This window comes from Perognathus longimembris, chromosome 13 (genome assembly GCF_023159225.1).
Source record: "Perognathus longimembris pacificus isolate PPM17 chromosome 13, ASM2315922v1, whole genome shotgun sequence".
NCBI lineage: Eukaryota > Metazoa > Chordata > Mammalia > Rodentia > Heteromyidae > Perognathus > Perognathus longimembris.
This window is the reverse complement of record NC_063173.1, coordinates 56,296,353-56,303,556: the sequence shown is the minus strand read 5'-3', so window position 1 is coordinate 56,303,556 and position 7,204 is coordinate 56,296,353.

The following is a 7,204-nucleotide window of genomic DNA, read 5'->3' as shown; positions in this document are numbered from 1 at the left end:
GACCCAGAGATGTAGAGACAGGATGTGGGTTGACCACCTCAGAGCACCACCTGCCATCCTCACAGTCCTGTGGGAACTGCCGCTGCACCTGTGCAGTGTGGGGTTTGGTTTAGTTTTTGTTTTTTTTTCTTGCAGGGGGAGGGGGGCTGGTACTAGAGTTAACTCAGCACCCCATGCTTACTAGGCAGATGCTCTACCGTTTGAGCCAGGCCTCCAGCCCTTTTTGCTTTGGCTATTTAGGGATAGGGTCTCGTGTTTATGCCCAGGCCAGCCTAGACCCTGATCTTCCTGTTTCCACTTTCCACATAGCTAGGCTAGTGGGCCCTCGCCAGGATGCCCAGTTATCAGTTGCCGTAAGGGTCTCACTAAGTTCTGCCAGAGGTAAGATGATCTTCCTGATGTCTGGCCTCCTAAGAAGCTGGGATTACAGGCATGAGCTACAACTCTTAGCTCACTGTGCCCATGTTGTAAGTGAGAAAATTAAGTAAGGGGGTTCCAGGGCTGACCACTCCAGGGCTGAGACTGATTCCTAAAAGCAGACTGGGGGCTCCTAGGGCCCCCTAAAATAACATAGGACTCTGCCATGGATAGACCCACAGAGCGAGAAGAACCTCAGTGAGGCGACTCTGTAGTCACAAAGACCTGTGGGACATTGTTTAAAAACCACCAGTTTAGAGCCGGGCTCTGGGGCCTCACACGTAGACTCCTAGCTACTCAGGAGGAGGAGACTTGAGGCTCACAGTTCAAAGGCAGGCAAATCCTCAAGATTCCTGCCTCCAGTAAACCATTAAAAAGCCAGAAGTGGAGGTATAGCTCAAGTAGTAGAGCACCAGCCTTGAGAGAAAAAATAAATTAAGCAAGAGCCTAAAGTACTGAGTTCAAGTCCTAGTACTGGCACAAAATTAGTTAATCTAAAATTAATCCATCTGAACTCCCCAGTTTAGATGTTCATTCCCCACAGTACATCTGCTAAATGTGAAATCACCAAGTTCCGAACCATGACTTCAAATAGCAGCACAGAGACCAAAGCCAGGGCCCGCCTTCACCCCTTCTCCCTGGGCTGAAAAAGGACAGGCAATGCGCCAGCACAGGACAAATGCTACAGGAAGATGCCACATTGCTGGGATTAGGGGGTGGGGGTGGGAGAGAATACAATCCAAAAACCAGGCACTGGTGGCTCACACCTGTAATCCTAGCTACTCGGGAGGCTGAGATCTGAGAATCACGGTTCAAAGCCAGCCTAGGCAGAAAAGTCTGTGGACTCTTCTTATCTCCGGTTAACCCCCAGAAAACTGGAAGTAGCACTCAAAGTGGTAGAGCACTAGCCTTGAGCAAGAGCTCATGCTGTATGCATTACAAGCTGTAGGCATCTTCTCCATCTCCCTTCCTCCCTCCTCCGTCAACATCCATTGGTGCACAAAGCCCAAACTAGAGAAGGTGGCTGGATAAAATGTCCGCCCAGTAAATAACTTCCTAAGATCCGGCAAGGGAGGGATAAAAGGGCAAGTCCACGATGGCTCTATCTTCCTCTCTAAGGACTCACTTTCATGGGGTTTGAGGCCCTCTGCCTGGTGCAAGCAGAGAAGGCAGAGGGATTCCAGAAGGGGGAAAGGAGGCAGTCGCCTACACAATTGGAAAATTTTCACACAAACGTCCACATTTCAAGCTATTTTTAAAATATCTGAAGATCTAGCAACTCAAAGCCTGCAGATCTCCAAGGCAACACCAGCTGGTAGCCAGCAGCCGCTGCCCCCTTCAGACTGGACGTGCTCTTGGCAGACTCCTCCCCGCCCCCAAGGCACCAGAGTTCACGTACACCCCACCCCTCCCCATCAAGACATTTCCATGAGCAGAAAGCCATGGGAACCATGCTCTCTGTCTCTCCAGCTTGCAGCTAAAGAGCATTGGCCTGGGTTCAAGTCCTTAGACTGGACACTTGTCCTTGCGGGGCGGAGGGGAGGATGGAGGGTGGGGGGGTGGTGTGGATGAGTATGATGTGCAAATCCACATAAATCTGTACCCTGAACTGGACTTTTCTCTGAAGGAAAGGATCACAATTACTCCATTTTAAGGAAAGACATGTAGTTTGCAAAGTTCACCAGCAGAGGGAGACTCCCCTCCATTCCTTCAGTGCCTCCCAGCTCTGGGCCATTCCTAAACGTGGCCCTGATATTAGGATCCAATGGCAGGACTCTGTGTAATCAATCCTTCTGGGGACCTAGCTCCGGGGAGAGTTCTGCCTCCCTGTCCATTGTCACTCGAGATGACGCTGAGGATACCATGAAGGTCTCAGACAGAGCTGGCAGAGCCAGGGCCTGTGCCCGGTGCCCAGGGAGCTGTCAAGAGTCCCATCCACCTCAGGGCCCGTCCAGCCTGCGCCCTCCGCATCCTTCCTTCTCCGGCAGCATTCTCTTCCTCCTCCTCTGTCCAGGAAGACCCTAGAATGAAATAATTCCATGTGCTTTTTTCCATGTTCAGGCTTTATATACTCTCTATAAAAATCCCAATGGTTCTTACAGTCCCATTTTACAGGTAAGGAAACTAAGGTTTCTGGGGGCTTGGGGTTTTTTGGTTTTTTTTTTTTTTTTTTTTTTTTTTTTTTTTTTTTTTTTGCCAGTCCTGGGGCTTGGACTCAGGGCCTGAGCACTGTCCCTGGCTTCTTTTTGCTCAAGGCTAGCTCTCTTCCACTTGAGCCACAGCGCCACTTCTGGCCATTTTCTGTATATGTGGTGCTGAGGAATCGAACCCAGGGCTGCATGTATACAAGGCGAGCACTCTTGCCACTAGGCCATATTCCCAGCCCACTTCTGGCCATTTTCTACATATGTGGTACTGGGGAATTGAACCCAGGGCTTCATGTATACGAGGCAAGCACTCTTGCCACTAGGCCATATTCCCAGCCCGAAACTAAGGTTTCAATAGGGTTTGGTTTTGTTGTTTTTGTTTTTCATCTTCTGGAGACCACCAAGTAAGCAGGCAGTGGGACCCCCTGGAACTCCTGCTCTCCTCTTTCTCGAATCCCCACCCCAGGAAGGGTGTTTTAAAATCAGCCCACAGAGAGGAGGATGATCAGGGTTTGGGAGCAGAAGACCTCCTGAAGCCATCCCATACAAGACAGCTATTCCACTGCAGTTATCAAGAACAGGGACTAGATCTAGGGTCTCTCGTGAGCAGGAGATGAAGCCCAGGGCTGAGAAGCCAGTGGGAAGTTCCTGGTCCTTGAAAATTCACTAAGTACCTCGCCATCCCCTTTGGGGGACATTATGAGTTGTAGGACAAGGCCACGCATGCTACCACAGCTCCAGCTTTAAATCCTTGAGTGCAGAGAGCAGGCAAGCAGCAGCTAGCAGCCAGCTGCTGGAAGCTGCATAAGAAGCAAGAGACCCAGACTGCACAGAGTGAGCCTGCCTCAGTCAGCTCCTGGGGCCTAGTGGGTCAAACACCTCCAGAGCTTTCTTGTTCCCATTCCTAGGAAAAGAGAGAAGCCTAGAGGATCCGCAGGCCCTTGGAGGCTGTCAGAGATGTCCCAGCCCCTAAGACCAAAGCCACCATCCCAGGGTGGGAAGAGAAGTACATTATTATCTATCTCTGGGTGTGTGTGTGTGTGTGTGTGTGTGTGTGTGTGTGTGTGTGTACTGGGGCTTGAACTCAAGGCCTGGGCACTGTCCCTGGCTCCTGAGTAGCTAGGATTACAGGTGTGAGCCACTGTGTTGGGCTTATTAGTCATCTTTTCTTTTTTAATTATTGTGACCAAATATCGGACTGAAGCAACTTAAGGGCAGGAAAGGTTTGTTTTAGCCCACCGTGGTGGGGAGGGCGCAGTGAGCAGCTCACGTGGTGGGCAGAATGCCTAGGAGGGGACAACATTTTCCTTTCCTCGTTTTGTCCCCTTCGGTCTGGGACGCATGGCCCTCACATTGAGTGGGTCTTCCCCTCTTAATAATCTCTAGAAACCCATGATAAACAGACACTTCGCAAATCTCCAACCAAAATGAACCCTCATGACAGCTGCTGACCAGACTAATTACCTTCTATCTTATTTTATCTTCTGTGCACTCACATCCCTCCCCAACTCTGCTGACCTTATTCCACCCCAATCATCAGAGCCCAGCACCACCACCACCTTCTCCAGACAACACTCTCTCTGGCTCCTCCACTCTGGTCATCTCCTGCAGCACTGAAATCAGCCTCCTTTGTGCTATAATTGTTTCTAAACGGCTGTCTGCTCTGACTAGCAGACTGGAGGGAAGTGAAAAAACCATAGCATGGGGCCTCAATGTACAAGCTCATAATACACGCTGGGTGGATGGATAAGTAGATGAGTAGATGGATGGGTGGGTGGATGGGTGAAAGAATGAGTGGATGGGTGAGTGGGTGAATAAATGGGTGGATAGGTGGTAGATTGGATGGATGGATGGGTAGATGGTAGGTTGGATGGTTGGATAGATGGACAGTGGGTGGGTGGGTGGATAGATGGATGGTTAGATTCATGGATGAATGGGTAGATAGTGGATAGATAGGTGGATGAGTGGGTGGATAGGTAGATGGTGGATGGATGGTGAATGGATAAGCAGGTGGATAGATGAGTGGATGAATGGTGGGTGGATAGATGAATGGATGGATGGTGGATGGAAAATGAATGAATGAGTGATAGGAGCCCAGAAAATTCAGTGAAGCTCCCTGCTATGCTACTGCTCCTCAGAAGTGAAGTAAGATTCCCCTTTCTCAGTCTCTCCTCATCTAGGGAAGTTCCCACAGATAAGATAAGGACCTTGGATTGGATGATTTCAGAGCAAAGCATGTGCTCCTACTGGGATCTAGCAGAGCACTAGGGAAACTAACTGGACCTAGCTCAGCCTGAAAGAGATTCTGAGAGTTTATAAAAAGATGAAAAAAAGAAGAAAAAAATATAGGGAGGAGGGAAGGGAAGAGAGGGAGGAGAACGATTTCAATATCCCAAATTAAATTATTTTTAAAAAGCCAGGTTGGATGCATTAAATTTAGGACCACAGCAGGTAAGAAAAGATGATCTCCTCACCGAGAAGAGGCCTCTGGTGGGGATAGCCTGGGACAAAGGATGCTGACAAAAAGGGTAAGGAGGGGCTAAGAAGAGAGAGGGAGCTCTTCTGAACACCTCCTCTCCCACATTACCCAAAGCAGCTAGCTTCTCAATCCTCTGCTTTACAGTCCTCTTAGGAACCCAGTATGTTGTTTGAACAAAAGGTCTTTGAGGGGCTGGGAATATGGCCTAGTGGCAAGAGTGCTTGCCTCCTATACATGAAGCCCTGGGTTCTATTCCCCGGCACCACATATATAGAAAATGGCCAGAAGTGGCGCTGTGGCTCAAGTGGTAGAGTGCTAGCCTTGTGCAAAAAAGAAGCCAGGGACAGTGCTCAGGCCCTGAGTCCAAGGCTCAGGACTGGCAAAAAAAAAAAAAAGTCTTTGAAGGGCAGGCACCAGCGGCTCACACCTGTAAACCTAGCTACTCATGAGGCTGAGATCTGAGAATCATGGTTCCAAGCGAGCTGGGGCAGGAAAAGTCCATGAGACTCTTTACCTCCAACTGACCACCAAAGAGCAAGAAGTAGAGCTGTGGCTCAAGTGGCAGAGTGCCTGGCTTAACCCAAAACGCTCAGGGAAAGTGCCCAGACCTTGAGTTCAAGCCCCAGAAAGGGGGAGTTGTGGGGGAGGGGGCTCTTTGATGCTTTTTTTTCCTTTTTCCAACACCACTAACCTAATGAAGAGAAGCCAGAGACACAGAGAACCCTTCCCCCTTGCCCAAGGTTAGATAAGTGCATCCCACAGTCCCTAAGGTAGTCTTCATCTGGTTCAGGTACCAGGAATGGAGCTGGGGTCCATGGCCTAGACTCCTGGATGCTGGGGGACCCTCGCCCGGCCCTGGCTGGACAGTTGGGGGTGTACATGCTGTGACTCCACCCCAGTGACCTCAGGGAAGTCACTGGACTTCTTTAAACAATGCCACAGGACCTAAACCACCCAAGCCAATTAGGAACCTGACCATTTCTAAGCCCAAGGAACAGCAACCGGAGGAGGGAGGAGGCCTAGGGCTGCTGCAGCCAACTTTTCCTGCAAGCCTCCCAGGCAGATGCCTTCCTCAGGCCGTGGGGCCCTCATTTAATCTTCCTTTGATGACTCCGGATCTTGCCCTGCCTCAGGCCACTTGGAGAAGAACTTCAATAACCGCTGAGCCCAGGTGGTAAGGAACTAGGCGGGCTGGGACCTCAGTGAACCAGCTGACCCGGCACTGAGGGTGGTGAAGCTCTGGCTGGCACCCCAGAGGGAGGGGGGAGAGGGGGTGGGGGGGGCTGAGCCATGGGAGGCTGGATGCCACGCTGGTGGAGGAGGGGGACCCAGAAGAGAATGGAAAAAAATCTCACTCCAGTCAAAAAAGGGAGCCCTAAGTGGGCCCCTCCCTAGCGCTGCCCCCGCCCCAAGAAGATAGGAGGGGGCGGGGGACTGTCCCCAGGGATTCTGAATAGTAGAAATGGGCCATTAAAGGCAGGTAAGGGGGTGCGAAGGGAGTGGAGCGTCCCCACAGACTCCATAGAAAACGCTGGCTCTCCGGGACTCTGGAGAGACCCCTGGGCACACGCCTCACCTCCTTGCTTCTCTCATTGGTAATGCGGGAACATTAACAGGGCTGCCAGGAGCGGTGCCTGTACCTCAGGGTGGCTGCTTGAAGGTGGGATCTGAGGGGCAAGTCTCTGCCAGAAAAGACTAGAAACTGAGGAACTCTTCTTGGGTTGGCTCCGGGCTGGATGTTTGGCTTAGTTGAGTTTGCCAAAACATCCTATATTTTGTGCAAGAAACATATTCTGTGTGTGTGAGCGAGTGTGTGTGTGTGTGTGTGTGTGTGTGTGTGTGTGTTTGTACCAGAGCTTGAACTCAAAGCCTGGGCACTGTCCTTTAGCTTTCTGGCTCAAGGCAGGTGCTCTACTACTTGGAACACACTTCTGGCTTTTTGCTGGCTCATTGCAACAAAGAGTCTCATGGACTTTCCTGCCCAGTTTGGCTTCAAGCCACCATCCTCGGATTTCAGCCTCCTGAGTAGCTAGAATTACAAATGGGAGCCACCAGCGCCTGGCTTCAAACACGCAGTTTATTATATAATCTAAATCATATCCAGACGAAAGCAAAGGAAATGCAGTTGGTCCCCACCTGCTCCAAGGCAAGCAGCTGTCAG